The sequence below is a fragment of the Aegilops tauschii genome, chromosome 2 (genome assembly GCF_002575655.3).
Source record: "Aegilops tauschii subsp. strangulata cultivar AL8/78 chromosome 2, Aet v6.0, whole genome shotgun sequence".
Lineage (NCBI taxonomy): Eukaryota > Viridiplantae > Streptophyta > Magnoliopsida > Poales > Poaceae > Aegilops > Aegilops tauschii.
In genome coordinates this window covers 446,307,186-446,329,823 of record NC_053036.3, presented here as the reverse complement: position 1 = coordinate 446,329,823, position 22,638 = coordinate 446,307,186, and the positions used below count along the sequence as shown (strand labels likewise).

The 22,638-nt window shown below is 45.9% G+C and overlaps 1 long non-coding RNA gene across 1 annotated transcript; it reads right to left on the bottom strand.

Annotated features, from left to right (window-relative positions):
- Nucleotides 1–353: 353 nt before the first annotated feature.
- LOC141042051 (uncharacterized) lies at nt 354–1,023 on the bottom strand. The gene is made up of 3 exons (XR_012203860.1): nt 747–1,023; nt 509–659; nt 354–416 (listed from the first exon to the last, which is right to left on the bottom strand). It is a non-coding gene; the product is annotated as an uncharacterized lncRNA (long non-coding RNA).
- Between the last annotated feature and the right edge of the window lie 21,615 nt (nt 1,024–22,638).

Below are 22,638 nucleotides of genomic sequence, written 5' to 3'. Positions count from 1 at the left end.
GCTAAGTACAGATCGTTTTAGAGCTAACTTAGGTAAAATGGATGGTTTTGGAGGTCAGTAAGCTTATTAAGTCATTTTGGAGGAGAAGAAGCTAAGTCTAGGTCATTATGGTAAGCATTGGAGGAAATAAAGCTAAGTCTAGGTCTTTATGCATGTGTTAAGCAAAACACTAGATAAACTTACCTAGATCCAGGAGGTGTAGGAGCGGGCTGGCTTGTGTCGGTAGCTGGAGAAGGATCGTGCGATGCTTGTATGGAGTTACGCTGCACCAAAGATCATTTCCAATGTCTTGTTAGCCTGATGACACTCAAATGTTAAGACTAGCAAGTAATGTACATTCAAATAAAACTCACCGTGGTCCCAGGAGCAATCACTGGCATCGGCGGAGCGGTCTGACCTGTCTTCTCGCACACAGACTGCACATTTGGTTTTGACGACTCAGTCATACTAGTTAGTAATGAGACAAACACTACATGAATGTTTTGGCTAATCTGCCGAAGAAACTTACCACAAGGAGCTCGTACATGGCCCTTGCCTGCATGTCATTCCGTGCCCTCTTCTCCTCCATCATCTTTGTCGTCCTCTCCTCCAACTCCCGCTGCCTCTCCGCCGCCTCCGCCAGAAGTTTCTCCGTTCTATCTCTCACTCTGTATAGCAGCCTGCAACACCACTCACATGACCATTTAATCATTGATGGAAGCGCACACAATGTAATGGAGAAAGATAACTGAGTACGTATCACTAACCTTGATGGCGAGTTGCACTGGCCGTTCACGAGGCCTTATCTCAGGAGCGGAGCTCGACTGGCGCGCCTTGATCTCCGGGAGAGTGCTAGGACAACGGATAAGTCCATCTCCAATGGCTATGGAGCCATGGGACCTCCCGCCACCAGATATCATCACCAGCTCTGGATCAATGGGACCCTGGCTCGGGTTAAAGTCCTCCCCTTTCCTCGCCTTCCCCTCATCTCTATATCTCACGAGCTTGTTGTGGGAGGAGATGTTGGTGAAGTTGTTTGCATCATCGAGGTCAGACTGAGAGAAAGCCTTGACTTTCTTGAAAGAGGCAGTGTGGGCCATGGCATACAGGTCGTACACCTCTGGCACCTTATCCACCTTATTGTGGCGTGCCTGAAAGAGAGAAACAATGTAAATTAGTAATTAAAGGGCTCAAGCTAGCATGATGAATGAATTGCATGAATCATGAAGCAAACCACATACCCAGTTGCGCCCGAACTGATATAAGTTGGAGCTGCCTTGATGGTGTGGCACACCTTCCATTTGGGCACGTTTGTCCTTGGCCTCGTTGTGGAGGGCTAGCCATTCTTTTGAGCACCACTCATCGACCAACACCTCCCAACAATCCATCCGATCCGCACACCATCTCGGAGGTGCCTAAGTTAGCAAATAGAAACTTGAGCGCTACGGCTAAGAATTACTAAATGAAGGAACTTAAGTAGAAGGCCTTAAGAATTACCTTCATGTACTGCTCCTTACTCAGGAACTTATCGCGGCACGCCAGCTTGGTCTTCTTGATACCACGCAAGGCGTAGTAGTCTCGAACAGCCTGCACCCGAGCCTCGTGACATAAGTTCTGGAGTAGGCGCTTGCAGATGTTCTCGATAACATGTGCCGCGTCCTCCTCGTGTCCCTCCTCATACCTGTAGAATGTCTGCAATCAAATGAGACAATATTGATTAGTACAATTAATAACTAGCTAGTTGAAGATTTTTAAATGTGTAAAGGAGAAATTACCCAGAACTTTCTGATCACCATGTCTGCCCTCGTGTCGCACACGACACCGTCGATAATCTCATCCGGCGGGGCCGGGGCAGCCACATAGTGCTCCCAGCTCAATCCAAGCTCTGGAAGCCGACCCTCACCAGGCAACGTGACAAACCCCGGGAAGTTTTGCCGGCAAAGAACTCCAAGGACGGAGTTGGGCCGGCGGACACTATGATGGTGGTCCCAACCCCTGCAGCATGACAAGGCCAACGCATTAGTTATTTGAAGAAACATGAATGCAGAAGGTACAAAAATATTAAATGCACCTACGTACCTCTCCCCATCAGGGAAAATCAACCACCTCTGCTCGCGGGTCGCTGGCACAGACGGGAGCCGTGTAGCACCACGCTGGTAGACGGTGCCCCCCTCCTCCTCAAGATCAGTCGGCTCCCCGCCATCATCAGCATGGCCACTCGGCTCCTCGGGCTGATCCGGCCAGGTACCCCATCCGGACGTGTGCTCCTCCGGGGTCTCGTGGGCCGAAGGCCAGTCGACCCGAGGCTCGTGGGCCCAAGACCCGTGGACCGGAGGCTCGTGGACCGGAGTCCGTGTAGCCTCCTCCTCGGACGAGTCCACCCTAGCAGTCACGTGCTCGGGTGAAATAGCTGGGGGTGGCGGCGAGGAAGGCGCCGTAGCAGTCACCCTACCCCCTCTCCCGCGACCACGTGCCCCACCTCCTCTCTTCCTACCTCGTCCCCTGCTGGGCACCGCGGTCGACGAAGAAGGGCCCGGCGGTGTGGCCATACTGTCCAGCAACGCTCGGCGGAGAGGTGCGTCTGGAATGGAAGACCTCAGACCACGCGCCGACGAAGAAGGGGCCTTGGCGCGCTCCCGACCAGCGCCCACCATCTTTCAACACCTGCCATGACAAACAGTAAACGAAATTAGTACAACATAAAAAAAGACCGACATGAATAATAATATGTGTATCACTTAAGTGTATCATCATCAAGTACAACATAAAAAAATTTAATACCTGACACTACTAATAATCTCGATCAGTATTATCAATAAATGCATAATCATCATCATCACTATAATCAATGACGGGCTCATAGGGTTCAGTGGCATCAACATGTGGAAGGCCACCTTGAAGTAATCGGTCAAGCAATGACAGGTCATCCGCAGCAGTAACCTCTTCTTGTTCCGGCTCTTCTTGTTCCTCCTCTGGGGTGATGTCGGATTCACTGTCGCTGTCTACTTCAATGTTTTGGGGTGAAGTATAGCGGTTCTTGAAACGCTTTTTGGAAATACGTGTCTCTTGGAAGAATTCTCCTTCATATGTGTCTGGGTTAATGTGAGGTTCATAATCCTCTTCCTTTGGGGGAGATAGTCTAGCACGTGGTGGCACTTCATAAACGACATCCCAACCTTTCAGATTTGGATTAGTTTGGCAGGCCCACGGTAGATAGAATACTTGGGTCGCCTGTTGAGCCGTAATATAGACATCAGGAACATCTAAATGGGTGCTTTGGTTGATTTCAACTAGCCCTATATGTTCATGAGTCCTTCTAGTCTCCTTCGGCTGAAACCAATAACATTTGAAGACTACGACATTCGGTGGGTTTTCACCATAGAATAGAAGTTCATAAATTGCTTCAACTCTCCCATAATACTCGGTACCTCCTTCGCCGATAGCAGATACACAACAATTTGTAGACTTTCGGTCGGCCATAGATAGCTCTTTGCCATAGGTACGAAAGCGATACCCGTTGATGTCGTATTTGTCAAATGAACGGACCTTATAGTCAAAACCATTAGCGACTTGTCTCAATTCGGCGTCCATAGACTCTGAATTAGCCTACAAGTTTAATATGAAAGGATTGTTGCATTACGCACAAATTAGCGAATGAAACCGGGATAGCCGCCTACAAATTAGCGTACAAGTCTAATAGAAATTACCGTTTGTTTGAACCAAGAGATGAAACCGAGATAGCCGCCTCCTTGCTTTGCGAGAAGCTCATACTCTTCGACAGAATCCTTTTGGATCACCGCTCCATACGAGAATAAGGCGACGTATCGACTGTATGAAATATCCAGGAATAAGAGCAGTTCAAAGGAAATAGAAGTTGCGAAACTATGTACCGAGAACTTACTCGATGTACGGCCGCACTTCTATTAGGTTGTTGAAGATATACAACGAAATGGTCCGCCATTGTTCGTTATCCAAAGATACTGGATTTGAAACACTGGCTGGTGCGAGATTCCCTTTGAATAGGCTGAGGTTGGATCCACCCTTTTTAGGGTCGTCAGCATTGTACCGAGGCTTCGGATTATGCAAATGACGATTTTTGGCTTCGTAGTGTGCTGTCACGAAGTTTGCCGCCTCCTTAGTGATGAATGCCTCAACGATCGATGCTTCAATTCTACGTTTATTTTTACATTTTTGTCGAAGCGTCTTCTGCATCCTCTCAGTTGGGTAGCACCAACAATTTTGCACGGGCCCCCCCAATCTTGCCTCGGTCGGGAGATGCAAAATCAAATGTTGCATTGGATTAAAGAAGCCCGGTGGAAAGATCTTCTCTAACTTGCAGATCAACTCCGGCGCCAACTCTTCCATTTCTTCTAGCACGCCAGGCGATAGTTCTTTCGCACAAAGAACACGGAAGAAATAGCTGAGTTCTGCCAGTACTAGCCATTCATCCTCAGGGATGAAGCCACGCAACATCACCGGCATTACCCGCTCAATCCATATGTGCCAATCATGACTCTTGAGACCAAATATCTTCAATTTATCAAGACTGGCTCCCCTCTGTAGATTCGCTGCATACCCATCGGGGAACATCAACTGCATTTTCACCCACAAGATAATTTCCCTCATAGCTGGCCTTCCAAGATTGAACCATGCCTTTGGCTTCGTCCAGTTCTGCTTTCCTTTCAGTTATTTCATGTTTTGTAACGACCTATCACATAGCGCCTCCAGATCGACTCTAGCCTTAGTATTATCCTTTGACTTCCCATCTATGCCGAACAATGTACCAAAAAGTGCCTCGGCGATATTCTTCTCAGTGTGCATCACGTCGATGTTGTGTGGGCAAAGGAGGTCTTTGAAGTAAGGCAGATCCCATAAGCATGTTTTGTGAGTCCAGGCGTGCTTAGAATTATACCCCTTGAAGTACCCTGGACGCTCTGGATCTGGCTCGAGAGCGTTTAACTGATCCAGGGTCTGTTGGCCTATCAATGCAGGTGGTGCAGAGTTGTTGATAACTCTACCTCTGATGAAGTTCTTCTTGTCTTTCCTGAACTTATGGCGAGGATTCAGGAACTGTCTATGCATGTCGAAGCAAGAAAACTTGCGACCGGCCTGAAGCCAACGAAACTCAAGAGCTCCCTTGCATGTGGGGCACGGGAACCTTCCATGCACACACCAGCCAACGAATAGCGCATACGCCGGCAAGTCATGCGTCGAGTACATGTACCAGACACGCATTATGAAGTTCCGTTTGCTATAGGCGTCGTATGTCTTGAACCCATTATCCCAGGCTTCTTGCAATTCGTCCTTAAGCAGTTGCATGTACACATTCATATTTTTCCCCGGATAGTTGGGCCCTGGAATTATCAACGTTAGGAAAATGTTCTTTCTTTGCATAATCTGTCCGGGGGGGAGATTGAGTGGAAAGACAAATACGGGCCAACAACTGTATTGGGCTGCCGTCATACCAAACACACTGAACCCATCCGTGCTGATGCCGACTCGAGGATGCCTCGGATCTGCCGCTTTGTCACCATGTAATTCATCAAACTTTTTCCACACAACACCATCCGATGTGTGTACAATCATCAGATTCCCATCTGCATCTAGTTCGGTTCTTTTGCCCGTTTTGTGCCATGTCATCTATCTGGCCGTCTCTTCGACCATGAAAAGATGTTGAAGTCTTGGTACGATTGGCATATACCGAAGAACACTAACGGGGATTTTGGTCTGTGTCTTCTCACCCATACCGTTGTCTACCACAACATACCTGGAAGACTTGCAAATGGGACAATAGTTCAAGTCCGCGTAGTCAAGCCTAAACAAGACACATCCTTTCTCACAGGCATGTATCTTATCATAGGGCATCTTCAGTGCATGGAGGATTTTGTCCGACTGGTACAGGTTTGCAGGCATTACATGGCCTTTGGGTAGAAAGCGTCCAAATACTGTCATCATTGCATCGTAGCATTCTCTGCCCAAGTTGAACTGAGCCTTCAGAGCCATTACTTGTGAGATGGCATCCAACTGACAAAGCTCAGTGTGCTCATGGAGCGGATGTTTTGAAGCTCCAACATTTCATTGAAGGCCTTTGCAGATTCCTCCATCTCCTCGTCCGAATCCCGAGCATCATCGAAGTCTTGCACCATGTTTTCCATCCCGGTACCATGCTCGTCGGTGCGACGACGATCCACCTCAACTCGGTCACGTTGGGCAGACTCACCATGAAATGTCCACACCGTATAATCGGGCGTAAAACCACTCTTCTGCAGGTGTTTGCCCATTTCAGCCTCTGTCCTCTTTTCCCAATTGCCGCACCGTAAACAGGGGCACCAGGTTTTCCTCTGGCCATTTGCAAATGCGGCTCGCACAAACCCCTTGGTTTTTGTGAACCATTCAGTGCTCCATTTGTTCTGACCAGTGTGACCGGTGTACATCCACGCACGATCACTCATCTTGACTTTCAGAGCTACTAGACACACAACAAATATATATATATATATATATATATATATATATATATATATAATTCACCATGTATATATTCACCAGTTGATCTACTTTGTCAATTTTATTACGTCCATGCAACCTACACTCTAATAGGTAATGATAGGTCCTAATCCCACCCGAGTATGTTTAGAATAGGTAATGATAGCACCTCCCCGCTGTTCTCCTGATACACGTCTCTGCAATAAACAGAGAGGATGTGTACCCGGAGAACAACAGGGGAGGCACTGACGAAATTTATGCGTCGGATCCGGAGCAAAGCATATGGGAAAATGAACCCAATCTAAACATACTCGGGCTGTCCATGGATAGCGTTGGACAATTCGAAAGAATCAAGGTTATAAATATGCAAATGCATGCATATTTATAACTATGACGCTTTCGAACGGGAGACACATATTGGTTACGCATACTGATGATTCAAGACACATATATAGCTAGCTATCAAGTTTCATCGGAATAGATCAAATAATTAATGGGGGAGGAGGACATGTCATTTGTGCTCACCCACGAACGAAGGGGCAGAGCTCTTCAAACGCACGGCGAGGTCGTCGAACACCAAACCTCGCAGCGATGAAACAACTGCACATTTAAAACTACCCAATCAACACAATTATATATGATGTTTTTCATAACAAAATCGAAAAATATATGACCTAACTAATAATTCACAAATATATGACCCCGTCGTCTTCTGGAAGGCCAAAGAACACCTTTTCGGGAGGTGTCGGGGGTCGGGGTGCCGGGTCGGGGCGGGGTGCCGTGTCGGGGTCGGGGTGTCGGGTCAGGCTCGGGGTCGGGGTGTCGGGGTCGGGGTCGGGGTCGGGGTCGGTGTCGGGGTCGGGGTGTCGGGTCGGGGTGCCGGGTCGGGGTCGGGGTGTCGGGGTCGGGGTCTCGGGGCCGGGGTGTCGGGTCGGGGTGCCGGGTCGGGGTCGGGGTGCCGGGTCGGGGTCGGGGTGCCGTGTCGGTGTCGGGGTCGGGGTGTCGGGTCAGGCTCGGGGTCGGGGTCTCGGGGTCGAGGTGTCGGGCCGGGGTGCCGGGTCGAGGTCGGGGTGCCGTGTCGGTGTCGGGGTAAGGGTGGGTGTGGTGTCAGGGTGTCGGTGTCGCGGTGTCGTGTCGGTGTCGGGGTCGGGGTCTCGGGGTCGGGGTGTCGGGTCGGGGTGCCGGGTCGGGGTCGGGGTGCCGTGTCGGTGTCGGGGTGTCGTGTCATGCTCGGGGTCGGGGTGTCGGGGTCGGGGTCGGGGTGTCGGGGTCGGGGTCTAGGGGTCGGGGTGTCGTGTCGGGGTGCCGGGTCGGGGTCGGGGTGCCGTGTCGGGTCGGGGTGCCGTGTCAGGTTTTTTTCCTCTTTTTTCCTTTTCTTCTTCTTCCTCTTCTTCCTTTTCTTCCTTTTCTTCCTTTTTTCCTTCTTCTTCTTCTTCTTCTTCTTCTTCTTCTTCTTCTTCCTCCTCCTTTCCTTTTTCCAATTCTTCTTCTCCTCCTCTCCTCTTTTTTCTTCTTCTTCTTCCTCTTCTTCTTTTTTCTTCTCCTCCTCCTCCTCTTCTTCTTCCTTTCCTTTTTCCTCTTCTTCTTCTCCTCCTCTCCTCTTTTTCTCTTCTTCTTCTTCTTCTTCTTTCCTCAAACTAAACTAAACCTAAAACTAAACCTAAATCTAAAACAAAAACTAAAACTAAAACTAAATCTAAACTAAACATAAACCTAAAACTAATAAAACAGAAAAAAGGAAAACTAAATCTAAACCTAAAAATAAACTAAAACTAAACCTAAAACTAAAACTAAAACTAAATCTAAGCTAAACATAAACCTAAAACTAAAAAAACAGAAAAAGGAAAAAAAGAGGAGGTAGAGCTCACCTGGGGCAGGGCCGGTGGAGGAGGTGGCTGGTGGAGGAGGGGGGCGGGGCGGTGGAGGAGGTGGCCGGTGGAGGAGGGGTGCGGGGCGGCCTGGGGCGGCGGCGCCGGGCCCGGGGCGGTGGGGCGCGGGGGGGCCGGGGGCCGGGGCGGGGGGGGGGGGGGGGGCGACGGGACGGTGGGGCGGCGGGGGGCCGGGGCGCCGTGGCGGCGGGGGCGACGGGTGGTGGGGCGACGGCGTCGGGCGGCAGTGGCGACGGGGCGGGGGGCCGGTGGGGCGACGGGGTGGTGGGGCGACCGGGCGGCGGCGAGTGGTGGGGGCGGCGGCGGCGGCGGTGGGGTGGGATGTGGTGGCGGGGCGCTTCGGCGAGGAGAGAGAGAGGGAGAGAACAGAGAGTAACGGGCGGGGGGGGGGTACGGGCCGTTAGGTAGTCTCCTCTTTGCCGTCCGCCCTTTTGCCTCTTTGTCGTCTGCTGGCAGACGACAAAGAGGTGGGGCGTTAAGTTTTTTTCCAAACGGGCGGGGGGTGGGGGCCACCTCTCTCTTTGCCGTCTGCCAGCAGACGGCAAAGAATCTTTGCCGTCTGCTGGCAGACGGCAAAGAGCTCGCAGATGGCAAAGAGCTTCTTTGCCGTCTGCCATTTCTTTGCCGTCTGCTTTTGGGTAGCTGATGGCAAAGAGCTTCTTTGCCGTCAGCTAGCAGACGGCAAAGAGCTGGCAGATGGCAAATTAGCAGATTCCAGTAGTGATAAACATGCATTGAGGTTAATCAACATTGAGTGCAAGCATGAGTAGGATATAAATCACCATGAGCATAAATATCGTGGAGGCTATGTTGTTTTTGATTCAACTACATGCGTGAACATGTGCCAAGTCAAGCCACTCGAATCATTCAGAAGAGGATACCATCCTATCATACTACATCATAACCAATTTAAATGCATGTTGGCACGCAAGACAAACCATTATTCACTCCTAGCTAATTAAGCATGTCATGAGTAAATATAATCTCTAATTGTCATTGCAAACATGTTTCTGTCGGATCACGGGTTCTGGCAAAACCCTCAAGGTTCGAACACTGGGGTGCGCGTGAAGTTATTCCCCTACCGATCTACGTCCTAGCTTTGCTAAGATCTCAAGGACTAACTCGACGAACTCGCAACACAAAGAACACGAGGTTTATACTGGTTCGGGCCACCGTTGTGGTGTAATACCCTACTCTAGTGTGGTGGTGGTGGATTGCCTCTCGGGCTAAGGATGAACAGTTACAAGGGGAAGAACAGCCTCCTGAGGTTGAGGTGTTCTTGTGCTCGGTGTGTGGCTAAGGATTGGCTCAAGATCAGATGCCTGAGGCTCTGTCCCCTCCTTCTCTGGTGGCTAGTCCTATTTATAGAGGCCCTGGTCCTCTTCCCGAATATTGAGCGGGAAGGGAGCCAACAACGGCCAATTTGAAAGGGGACAACTAGTACAACTTATCCTGGCAAAAGTAGTCTTCGCCTGCCAAAGGCTCTGGTGGTGACGCCACCTTGGGCTCAATGGTGACCTCCGTCTTGCCGGCCTGCTGGTCTTGGTCTCATTGCACTGGTATGGAAACCATTGCTTGACGCCTCGGTACTCCGCGCCTGCGCTTGCCTCCTTAGCACCAAAGAGGAAACAAGGACACCGTGCGCGCTGGCGCCCACCTGGCGCCCGGCTGGTCTCAATCGTCATGGCTCACGTCACGAGAATCTCGCGAGGTTTGCCTTGCCTTGATCTCTTCGCCCCTCGCGAGCCAACCTGGTGAGGCTGCTCCCGAGGAGGTCTTGCGTCGCCCGCCTCGCGAGGTTTGGCCCCTCGCGAGGGTCTTGAGTGCTTGCTGGTGAAGATGGGCCGTACGGGCCCGCTCGCAGAGCTACGCCGTGGGCCGCAGGCAGGCAAGTCTGGGGACCCCCGTTCCCAGGACGCCGACAGTTTCATTCATAATAGGCTGAATCAGGAACGATGAGCTAATCATATTTACAAAAACAAAATAGGTCGAGTTCGTACCAGCTTTTCTTCATCTCAATCATTTCATCAAATATCGTCATTATTGCCTTTCACTTGCATGACCGAACGATGTGAATAATAATAAGAGTGCACGTGCATTGGACTAGGCTGGAATCTACAAACATTTATTCAAATTAGAAGACAAGGTAATATGGGATCTTTGTTAGATCAACAATAACGCATATGAGAGGCACTCAACATTTTCAGTGTGGTCTTCTCCTTATGACTCAAATAAAAGAAAAGAAATTCAAATATACACATTAAAATATATTTTTGGAGTTTTTGTTTTTCTGAAGAAAGCAAATTAACGAAAAGAAAACAAAAAGAGAAAAACTATTTACACGGGAAAGCTCCCAACAAGCATAAGAAGAACGAGAAATCCTTTTGGGTTTTCTTTTAATACTACAACTAACTAAACTAGAAAGTAAAACTAAAAAGAAGCAAGAACTATTTTTTTGATTTTCTCAAATTTTTTGAACGCACAAGAAGAAAGCAAGAAAAATAAACTAACATGGATGGTACAATAAAAAGTATGAACACCGACAACTGGAATGAATGTGTGATGCATGAATGTAATGTCGGTGGGAAATACGTACTCCCCCAAGCTTAGGCGTTTGGACTAAGTTGGTCTATGACCACGACTGACTTGGATAATATCTAGAGTTGTAGTTGGGTCTCAAAGGCAGCTGCCACCGCTTGGCGGGCTGCCTCATGAAGGCGGGCGGTCTCCCTTGCCCTCTCATACCCATCTGCCTCCTCTCTGGTTATGAAGTATCTTTGTTTTACCTGAAAGTCAAATAAGGCAGGAGCAGGAAGCGTAATATAGAAGACACACTCCCTATCAAAGATTAGTCTGTACTGGAATGGCAATTTGCCCCTCTCAAGAAACTGGTAACACACCATAGCATCATAATCAATAAAAATGGGTGGCAACTGAGGATCATCATTTCTTATGGGGACACCAAGATGATTAGCTAAACGAGTGGTGTAAATTCCACCAAAGAAATCTCCATCTTTAGCATTATTATGTAGTCGTCGTGCAACGATAGCCCCTAAGTTATATTGTTTATCATTCATTACGGCGCTCTTGAGAACACTCAAGTCAGAAGCGCAAAGGTGGCTATGGTCATGTTTACCAAATGCATCTTCCTATGAAGAGAGCAGAATAATGTAAGGCAGGAAAGTGAATGCTCCTCATAGTAGCTTGTGTTATGCTTCTAGTTTCTCCTACTGTAATGCTAGCAAGGAACTCAATACAATCAGATTTACGCGGTTCGGTACAAATGCCCCATTGTGGAATTTTGCATGCATCATTAAATTCTTCAAGGTCCATGGTAAATGATTTATCATAAAGATCAAACAAAACAGATTGCGTACCTCGGCGGTCTGAGTACTTAAATCTCCGTACGAAAGAATCAGTGAGGTTGTAATGCTGCATGCACTTATCTGATAAAAAGTCTCTCAAGCCGGCGTTGAGCACGTACATATAAAATTCTTCCTTGAAACCTGCACGAGTCCTGAAGTGATCTGACGGCCATTCGCAAGGTTGCACTCGGGCCTCCCGCGCTGGTTCAATGTCTGGCTCGCGTATCGTAAGCCTTGGGTATTTCTTCTTTGAAGAACCACCTTGGAACATTTTCCTCATCATTTTCTTCCTCTGAAAATTTCTGTAATTTTTAGTGACTCAAAATAAAAGTGAACAAAACTCAACAAAACTAATAGCAACTACTCCCACAAGTGTCTAGAGGCTATATCATGCAACAAAACTACTTTGGACCGTATAAATTTGACATGCAAGCTCAAGAACAAGGTCACCACAGTAGCAAGAATTTGCAATATATAAAGCACTAGAACAAAAACTAATTGGACCATTAGAGGAGTCACATACCGATGAACAATCCCCCAAACAGTTTTGCAAATGGAGCTTTGATCAAGGAGATCGAAAATGGCAGCAAGATGAGCAAGAATACGAGTTTGAGCAATGGGATGATTTTTTCTGGAGGAAGACGAAGTGGGTGGGTATTGGAATAAGTGAGGGGGACCCACGTGGGACCCACAAGCCCTGTAGCCGCGCCCTGTGGGCTTGTGGCCCAGTTGTACACCCCCCTGAGGTGTGTTCAGTGCCAAAAATTCTCTAATATTATAAAAAATCATACTAAATTTTCAGGGCATTTGGAGAACTTTTATTTTCTGGTCATTTTTTATTGCATCAATAATTCAGAAAATAGAAAAATAATAGCATTTCTACTTAATTCTAAATGACAGAAAGTAAAAAGCAAAAAGTTGTGTCTCTTAAATTCATCCATCTCATGCCCCTCAAAAGGAATCCATTAACAAGGTTGATCAAGTCTTATTAACCAACTTCTTCCGAATGACATGAAACTAGAGAATTTTTGAATAACACTAGGTTACCTCAACAGGGATATTCATGTCCCCAACAATAAGAATATCATATTCATTTTGACAGTAGGAATAGGGAATTTAAAACCTCCAATAGCAATTGTTGGAATTTCTCCAATAGAGTTGATAATGTTCACTTGAGGTTGTTTCTTCGGAAAGTGTACCGTATGCTCATTACCATTAACATGAAAAGTGGCATTGCCTTTATTGCAATCAATAACAACCCCTGCAGTATTCAAAAAGGGTCTACCAGGGATGATCGACATACTGTCGTCCTCGGGTATATAAAGATTAACAAAGTCCGTTAAGATAGTAACATTTGCAACTACGACAGGTACATCCTCACAAACACCAATGGGTATGGCAGTTGATTTATCGGCTATTGGCAAAGAGATTTTAGTTGGTGTCAACTTATTCAAATCAAGTCTTCGATACAAAGAGAAAGGCATAACACTAACACCGGCTCCAAGATCACATAAAGCAGTTCTAACATAGTTTCTTTTAATGGAGCATGGTATAGTTGGTATTCCTGGATCTCCTAGTTGCTTAGGTATCCCACCCTTAAATGTGTAATTAGCAAGCATGGTGGAAATTTCAGCTTCCGGTATCTTTCTTTTATTAGTGACAATATCTTTCATATACTTAGCATAAGGAGACATTTTCAGCATATCAGTCAAACACAAGCGCAAAAGACAGGTCTAAGCATTTCAACAAAGCGTTCAAATTCTTCATCATCCTTTTTCTTCGATGGTTTAGGAGGAAAGGGCATGGGTTTCTGAACCCATGGTTCTCTTCCTTACGATGTTTCATAGCAATGAAGTCTCTCTTATCATATCTTTTATTTTTAGTTTGTGGGCTATCAAGATCAACAACAGGTTCTATCTCCACATCATTATCATTACTAGGTTGAGCATTGATGCGGCTTGAACTACGTCGGTATTTCCCCAAATAGGAAGGAATGATGCAGGACAACTACGATAGGTATTTCCCTCAGTGATGAGACCAAGGTTATCGAACCAGTAGGAGAACCACGAAACACCACGTAAACAGCTCCTGCACACAAAGAACAAATACTTGCAACCCAACGTAAGAGAGGGATTGTCAATCCCTCACGGGTAAAAAGATAGGTAAAATTGTAGTAGATTGGATAAAAAGATCTCGCGGGAACGCGAGATAAAAAAATTAAAAAAATTGCAGCAAGGTATTTTGTATTTTTGGATTAATAGATCTGAAAATAAAAGCAAATAAAATATATCGCGAAGGCAAATATAATAAAGAAGAGACCCGGGGGGCCGTAGATTTCACTAGTGGCTTCTCTCGACAAAAATAGCAACGATGGGTAAAACGAATTACTGTTGGGCAATTTATAGAACTTCAAATACTCATGACGATATCCAGGCAATGATTATTATATAGGCATCACGTCCAAGATTAGTAGACCGACTCCTGCCTGCATCTACTACTATTACTCCACACATCGACCGCTATCCAGCATGCATCTAGTGTGTTAAGTTCATGGAGAAACGGAGTAATGCAACAAGAACGATCACATGATGTAGACAAGATCTATTTATGTAGAAATAGACCCCATCTTGTTATCCTTAATGGCAATGATACATACGTGTCATTTCCCCTTCTGTCACTGGGATCAAGCACCGTAAGATCGAACCCATCACAAATCACCTCTTCCCATGGCAAGAAAAATTGATCTAGTCGGACTAACTAAACCAAAGATTTGAAGAAGAAATACAAGGCAATAGTAATCATGCATAAAAGAGATCAAAGAACTCAAATAAATTTCATGGATAAAAACATAGATTTGATCATAAACTCAAAGTTCATCAGATCCCAACAAACACACCGCAAAAAGAGTTACATCAAATAGATCTCCAAGAGACCATTGTATTGAGAATCAAAAGAAAGAGACAGGAAGCCATCTAGGTACTAACTACGGACCCATAGGTCTACAATGAACTACTCACGCATCATCGGAGAGGCACCAATGAGGATGATGAACCCCTCCGTGATGGTGTGTAGATTGGATCTGGTGGTTCTGGAACTTGTGGCGGCTGGAATTGATTTTCGTTGACTCTTGGGGTATTTATAGAGCAAAGAAGCGGTGCGGGAGGCCACCGAGGTGGGCACAACCCACCTGGGCGCACCTGCGGGCCCAGGCGCACCCTGGTGGGTTGTGCCCTCCTCGGGGCACCCCCCAGGTGCTTCTCCGGCCCATCAGGTGTCTTCTGGTCCAAAAAATCCACAAAAAGTTTCGCTGCATTTGGACACCGTTTGGTATTGATTTCTTGCGATGTAAAAAACAAGCAGAAAACATCAACTAGCACTTGGCACTATGTCAATAGGTTAGTCCCAAAAAATGATACAAAATGATTGTAAAACATCCAAGAATGATAATATAACAGCATGGAACAATCAAAAATTATAGATACATTGGAGACGTATTAGGATCCCCAAGCTTAATTCCTGCTCGTCCTCGAGTAGGTAAATGATAAAAACAGAATTTTTGATGTGGAATGCTGCCTAACATGTTCATCACATATTCTTTCTTCGAGCATGGATATTTGGACTTTTATATGGTTCAAAGGAATAGTCTAGTTTTGACATGAGGACTTGAATACTCAAGCATATCAACACTAAAGCAAGTTATCCCTAGCCCATTATGCTCAATCATTGATCCATTCATGAAACACACTCGAATATTAGCTACACCCAATGCTCAAGTACGATCATTGTGCCCCTTAGTTGGTGCTTTATAAAAGAAGATGGAGACTCAAGTAAAAATAAAAATTGCATAAAGTAAATTAAAGGCCCTTCGCAGAGGGAAATAGGGATTTGTAGAGGTTCCAGATCTCAAAGCGAAAAAGATAGAGATAAAACATTTTGGGTGGCATGCTTTTCCTGTCAACGAAAACGATCGAGTAGTTCCCAATACTTTCCATGCTAGATTTATCATATGCGGTTGCCAAACAGAAAATAAAGTTTATTCCTTTTTCCACCATACTTTCACTTTCCATGGCTAACTGTATCCACGGGTGCCTTCCATACCAACACTTTCCAAGGAATTTATTATTTGACAACATAAAGTAAATTCATTTTTCATTTCGGGACTGGGCATCCCTAATACCTTTGTCATACTCTCGTGCAATGACAAGTGAATAAACACTCATCTTCAGAATAACATATCTAGCATGGAAATATATCAGCCACCCCCTACCATTTCATGAGCGGTACGAGCACACAAAAGGGAATTTTATTTTGAAAATTAGAGATGGCACATACAAATTTTCTTAGAACGGCAAAAGAATACCACATATAGGTAGGTATAGTGGACTCATGTGGCAAAAACTGGTTTAAAGGATTTTGGATGCACACAAGTAGTGAAGGGGAGCCTTGGCGCAGTGGTAAAGCTGCTGCCTTGTGACCATGAGGTCACGGGTTCAAGTCCTGGAAACAGCCTCTTACAGAAATGTAGGGAAAGGCTGCGTACTATAGACCCAAAGTGGTCGGACCCTTCCCCGGACCCTGCGCAAGCGGGAGCTACATGCACCGGGCTGTCCTTTAACTCCGCCTATGTTGTCTCAACATAGCCGGTCCCAAGCTCGGGTAAAGGAGGAGGGTTGTGATAGGCTTGGCGAGCCAACGTAAAAACTCAGCCACTCTTATGGAGATGAAACCCAAAAGATTTTCGTTGGGGCGTAACCCTCTCAGCGACGCGCCACATCGGAACCCGGGTGTGGTGGAAAATGAGCAAGGGCAGGGCCGTCACCCCCAGGTGGCGTGCCATATCTTGATCCGGATACGGTGGCAAGTGAGCGAGGATCGGGTTGTCGCATCCTTAGGCGCGCTACATCGGCGCCCGGATATAGTGGAAAATGAGCAAGTGTCTTCGCATTTGACTCGACGAGTGCGAAGGGTAAGGAAGCTAGCCGAGCCTAGGAGGATTCGCTTAGGTAGCTGGAACGTAGGGTCTCTGACAGGGAAGCTTCGGGAGCTAGTTGATCCAGCGGTGAGGAGAGGTGTTGATATCCTTTGCGTCCAAGAAACCAAATGGAGAGGACAGAAGGCAAAGGAGGTGGAGGATGCTGGCTTCAAGCTGTGGTACACGGGGACGGCTGCAAACAGAAATGGCGTAGGCATCTTGATCAACAAGAGCCTCAAGTATGGAGTGGTAGACGTCAAGAGACATGGGGACCGGATTATCCTGGTCAAGCTGGTAGTTGAGGACTTGGTTCTCAATGTTATCAGCGCGTATGCCCCGCAAGTAGGCCACAATGAGAACACCAAGAGGGAGTTCTGGGAAGGCCTGGAAGACATGGTTAGGAGTGTACCGATTGGTGAGAAGCTCTTCATAGGAGGAGACCTCAATGGCCACGTGGGTACATCTAACACAGGTTTTGAAGGGGCGCATGGGGGATTTGGCTATGGCATCAGGAATCAAGAAGGAGAAGATGTCTTAAGCTTTGCTCTATCCTACAACATGATTGTAGCTAACATCCTCTTTAGAAAGAGAGAATCACATCTGGTGACTTTTAGTAGTGGCCAACACTCTAGCCAGATTGATTTCATCCTCTCGAGAAGAGAAGATAGGCATGCGTGCCTAGACTGTAAGGTGATACCTGGAGAGAGTGTTTTACCCTAGCATAAGCTGGTGGTTGCTGACTTCCGCTTTCGGATTCGTGTCCAGCGGGATAAGCGTGCCAAAGTCGCTAGAACGAAGTGGTGGAAGCTCAAGAGGGAGGTAGCTCAGGCATTCAAGGAGAGGGTCATTAAGGAGGGCCCTTGGGAGGAAGGAGGGGATGCGGACAATGTGTGGATGAAGATGGCGACTTGCATTCGTAAGGTGGCCTCGGAGGAGTTTGGAGTGTCCAGGGGAAGGAGGAGCGAAGATAAGGATACCTGGTGGTGGAATGATGATGTCCAGAAGGCAATTGAAGAGAAAAAAGATTGCTTCAGACGCCTATACGTGGATAGGAGTGCAGACAACATAGAGAAGTACAAGATGGCGAAGAAGGCTGCAAAGCGAGCTGTTGGTGAAGCAAGGGGTCGGGCATATGAGGACCTCTACCAACAGTTAGGGACGAAGGAAGGGGAAAGGGACATCTATAAGATGGCCAAGATCCGAGAGAGGAAGACGAGGGACATTGGCCAAGTCAAATGCATCAAGGACGGAGCAGGCCAACTCTTGGTGAAGGACGAGGAGATTAAGCATAGATGGCGGGAGTACTTCGACAAGCTGTTCAATGGGGAGAATGAGATTTCTACCATTGAACTGGACGACTCCTTTGATGCGACCAGCATGCGTTTTGTGCGGCGAATCCAGGAGTCTGAGGTCAAGGAGGCTTTAAAAAGGATGAAAGGAGGCAAGGCGATGGGCCCTGATTGTATCCCCATTGAGGTGTGGAAAGGTCTCGGGGACATAGCGATAGTATGGCTAACCAAGCTTTCAACCTCATTTTTTGGGCAAACAAGATGCCAGAAGAATGGAGACGGAGTATATTAGTACCAATCTTCAAGAACAAGGGGGATGTTCAGAGTTGTACTAATTACTGTGGAATTAAGCTGATGAGCCATACAATGAAGCTATGGGAGAGACTCATTGAGCACCGCTTAAGAAGAATGACAAGCGTGACCAAAAATCAGTTTGGTTTCATGCCTGGGAGGTCGACCATGGAAGCCATTTTCTGGGTACGACAACTTATGGAGAGATATAGGGAGCAAAAGAAGGACTTGCATATGGTGTTCATTGACTTGGAGAAGGCCTATGATAAGATACCACAGAATGTCATGTGGTGGGCCTTGGAGAAACACAAAGTCCCAGAAAAGTACATTACCCTCATCAAGGACATGTACAATAATGTTGTGACAAGTGTTCGAACAAGTGATGTCGACACTAACGACTTCCCGATTAAGATAGGACTGCATCAGGGGCCAGCTTTGAGCCCTTATCTTTTTGCATTGGTGATGGATGAGGTCACAAGGGATATACAAGGAGATATCCCATGGTGTATGCTCTTTGCGGATGACGTGGTGCTAGTTGACGATAGTCGGACGGGGGTAAATAGGAAGTTAGAGTTATGGAGACAAACCTTGGAATCGAAAGGGTTTAGGCTTAGTAGAACTAAAACCAAGTACATGATGTGCGGTTTCAGTACTACTAGGTGTGAGGAGGAGGAGGAGGTTAGCCTTGATGGCCAGGTGGTTCCCCAAAAGGACACCTTTCGGTATTTGGGGTCAATGCTGCAGGGGGATGGGGGTATTGATGAATATGTGAACCATCGAATCAAAGCCGGATGGATGAAGTGGCGCCAAGCTTCTGGCATTCTCTGTGACAAGAGAGTGCCAGAAAAGGTAAAAGGCAAGTTCTACAGGACGGCGGTTTGACCCGCAATGTTCTATGGCGTTGAGTGTTGGCTGACTAAAAGGCGACATGTTCAACAGTTAGCTGTGGCAGAGATGCGTATGTTGAGATGGATGTGTGGCCACACGAGGAAGGACCGAGTCCGGAATGATGATATACGAGATAGAGTTGGGGTAGCACCAATTGAAGAGAAGCTTGTCCAACATCGTCTAAGATGGTTTGGGCATATTCAGCACAGGCCTCCAGAAGCTCCAGTGCATAGCGGACGGCTAAAGCGTGCGGAGAATGTCAAGAGAGGGCGGGGTAGACCGAATTTGACATGGGAGGAGTCCGTTAAGAGAGACCTGAAGGATTGGAGTATCACCAAAGAGCTAGCTATGGACAGGGGTGCGTGGAAGCTTGCTATCCATGTGCCAGAGCCATGAGTTGGTTGCGAGATCTTATGGGTTTCACCTCTAGCCTACCCCAACTTGTTTGGGACTAAAGGCTTTGTTGTTGTTGTTGTACAAGTGGTGATCATACTTAGTGCAAATGAAGGCTAGCAAAAGATTGAGAAGCATCCAACCAAGAAACGAAAAATATCATAAGCGAGCATTAAGCATAACTAACACCGAATAATGCACCACAAGTAGGATGTAATTTCATTACATAACTATTGACTTTCGTGCTTGCATAGGGAATCACAAACCTTAACACCAATATTCTTACTAAAGCATAATTATTCATCAACATGACTCACATATCACTATCATCATATCTCAAAACTATTACAAGGAATCAAGTTTATTTTGTCCAATGATCTTCATGAAAGTTTTTATTATATCCTCCTCGGATATCTATCACTTTGGGACTAATTTCATATGTTGCTTTTGATAAACTCAAACAAATATAAGTGAAGAACATGAGCATCACAATTATTTCTCTCAAAATAATCCAAGTGAAGTAAGAGAGAACTTCTTAAAAAAATTACTAACTCTCAAATAAATCTAAGTGAAGCATGATAGCATTTCTTCAAAAATGCTAAAGCACACCATGCTCAAAAAGAAATAAGTGAAGCACTAGAGCAATTCCATAGCTCATAAAGATTTAAGTGAAGCATAGAGAGCAATTCTAACAAGTCATGGCATAATTTTGGCTCTCTCAAATAGGTGTGTCCAGCAAGGATTCAAGACTAAAAATAAAAAGCAAAACAAGCAAAGACTCATATCATACAAGACGCTCCAAGCAAAACTCATGATATGTGACGAATAAAAATATAACTCCAAGTAAAATACCGATGGTTGTTAGAAGAAAGAGGGGATGCCACTCGGGGGCATCCCCAAGCTTAGTTGCTTGATACTTCTTGAATATTATCTTGGGGTGCCTCGGGCATCCCCAAGCTTAGCCTCTTGCTAATCCTTATTCCTTCATCTATCGCGATCTCACCCAAAACTTGAAAACTTCAATCACACAAAACTCAACAAAACCTTCGTGAGATCCGTTAGTATAAGAAAGCAAATCACTACTATAAGTACTGTTGCAAACCCATTCATATTTTATTTTTGCATTATATCTACTGTATTCCAACTTTTCTATGGCAAAAACTCTTCAAAGGAAACCATAGAATCATCAAAACAAGCACGCAACGCAAAGAAAACAGAATCTGTCAAAAACAGAACAGTCTGTAGCAATCTAAAAACTTCGAATACTTCTGTAACTCCAAAAATTCTGAAAAATGAGGACAAAGTGAGCAATTTGTATATTAATCTTGTGTAAAAAATTCAGAGCAAAAGCACGTTTCTGTGATTTATGAAAATTATTTTTCCGAGTGCAAAAGTTTTTGTTTTTCAACAAGATCAAATCAACTATCACCCAAATCATCCCAAAAGGCTTTGCTTGGCACAAACACTAATTTAAACCACAAAAACACATATAATCAGAGGCATAATTGGGTATTTTATTGAAAACAGCAAGAAAACCAAAAAGCAAAAAGATACAAGTTGGGTTGCCTCCCAACGAGCGCTATCGTTTTACGCCCCTAGCTTGGCATAATGCGAAGGATCTAATTATTGTCATCTTTCTCCTTAATTTCCTTAGAGGTGTTTTTGTGAGGAGGTTTTGCAAAAACAACGTAAAACACATTATCCATGGAAACCTTAGCACTATCAAGTTGCTTGTCATCATAACCCCTTTGATTTCCGGCAACAATCCAAGAATGGTGTTGATTAACATCATCGAAAACTTGTTGGATTATATCTAAAACAGGGACTTCCTTTTTAAGATTATCATCAAAGATTTGATTATCCCCAAGCAAATGTCTTAACGCATAATCACTATTATAAAGAATTTCGTCTATCACAGGTTTTTCATGATTCATACCATAAAAATCAAAGATTTCCCTAGCTTCCCGTATTATGTAGTCAAATTCATTCATAAGAACAAGAGTGGCCAACTTTTTGGCCTTGGGGTTCTTTATAACGGGTAACTCAAAAAACAATCTTTGCAAAGTAGGATGAGTACGGATAAATTTATTTTCAAGTTTCAGAACTAGTGCTGAAATAGCTTCCGCATAGGAATTAGTCCTCTTAAGTATAGGAACATCATCAAGATTTAAATTTCCAACGCAATTGAAAAATTCTTGGATACATTCTTTTCTTATAACATTCCCTTGCCCCAGAACAAAAGTTTTAGCATCCAGATTACTAGATCGTCCAATTTTAGGAGTTGGGCCATCATCTGTTTCTGCCATACACTACAAAAAAATACACTTCCGTGATGATACGTGTTTGTCATAGTAGGTCAGGTTTTCTGTCATGCATGTACATCCATGACGATTTTCTGACAGAATCAAGATAGTCATACTTGTGCTGTCGTAGAAGTGTTCCATGACATTACCAAAATTATCATCACGGAAGTGTCCATTTCCATGATAAATGGCGCGTCATGGAAGTGCTTTCATCAAGGGTGACCGACACATGGCATCCACCATAACAGGTCGCCGTTAAGCTATCGGGTCCGGTTTTGGATCAGATAACCCGTTAATAGCCCGGACCAATGGGGATTTTCCACGTGTAAAATTCTCATTGACTGGAGGAAACACGTGTTGGCTCACCGCTGGATAGATGTCATCCACTCAGTGGACAGGAGGCGCCTATGATACGTCGACACGTGGCACGGCCTGACAGAGGCCCATTCCGGTGAAAAGGCCGGCCCGTTTGACTCATTCAAAAGGTAACGGGCCGACCCATGGAAAGCCTGTTAATGGCATGTTCGTATATAGCCCATTTACAGCCTGCTAACTCACGACCCATTATGGCCTATCGGAATTAAGCCCAGTAACTTCATTTGGGCCTTACAATATGATTCCAGCCCGTTGTAACTTCTGGGCCATGTATGGCTCCTGATGTCTTTCGGCCCATATGAGGCCCTTTGTAACTCCTGGCCCATTAACGGCCCGTGGTGAAACTGGCCCGTAATGAACAGTGCACCGCTTTATACCCATTAACGACCCATTATTCCATTGGGCCGT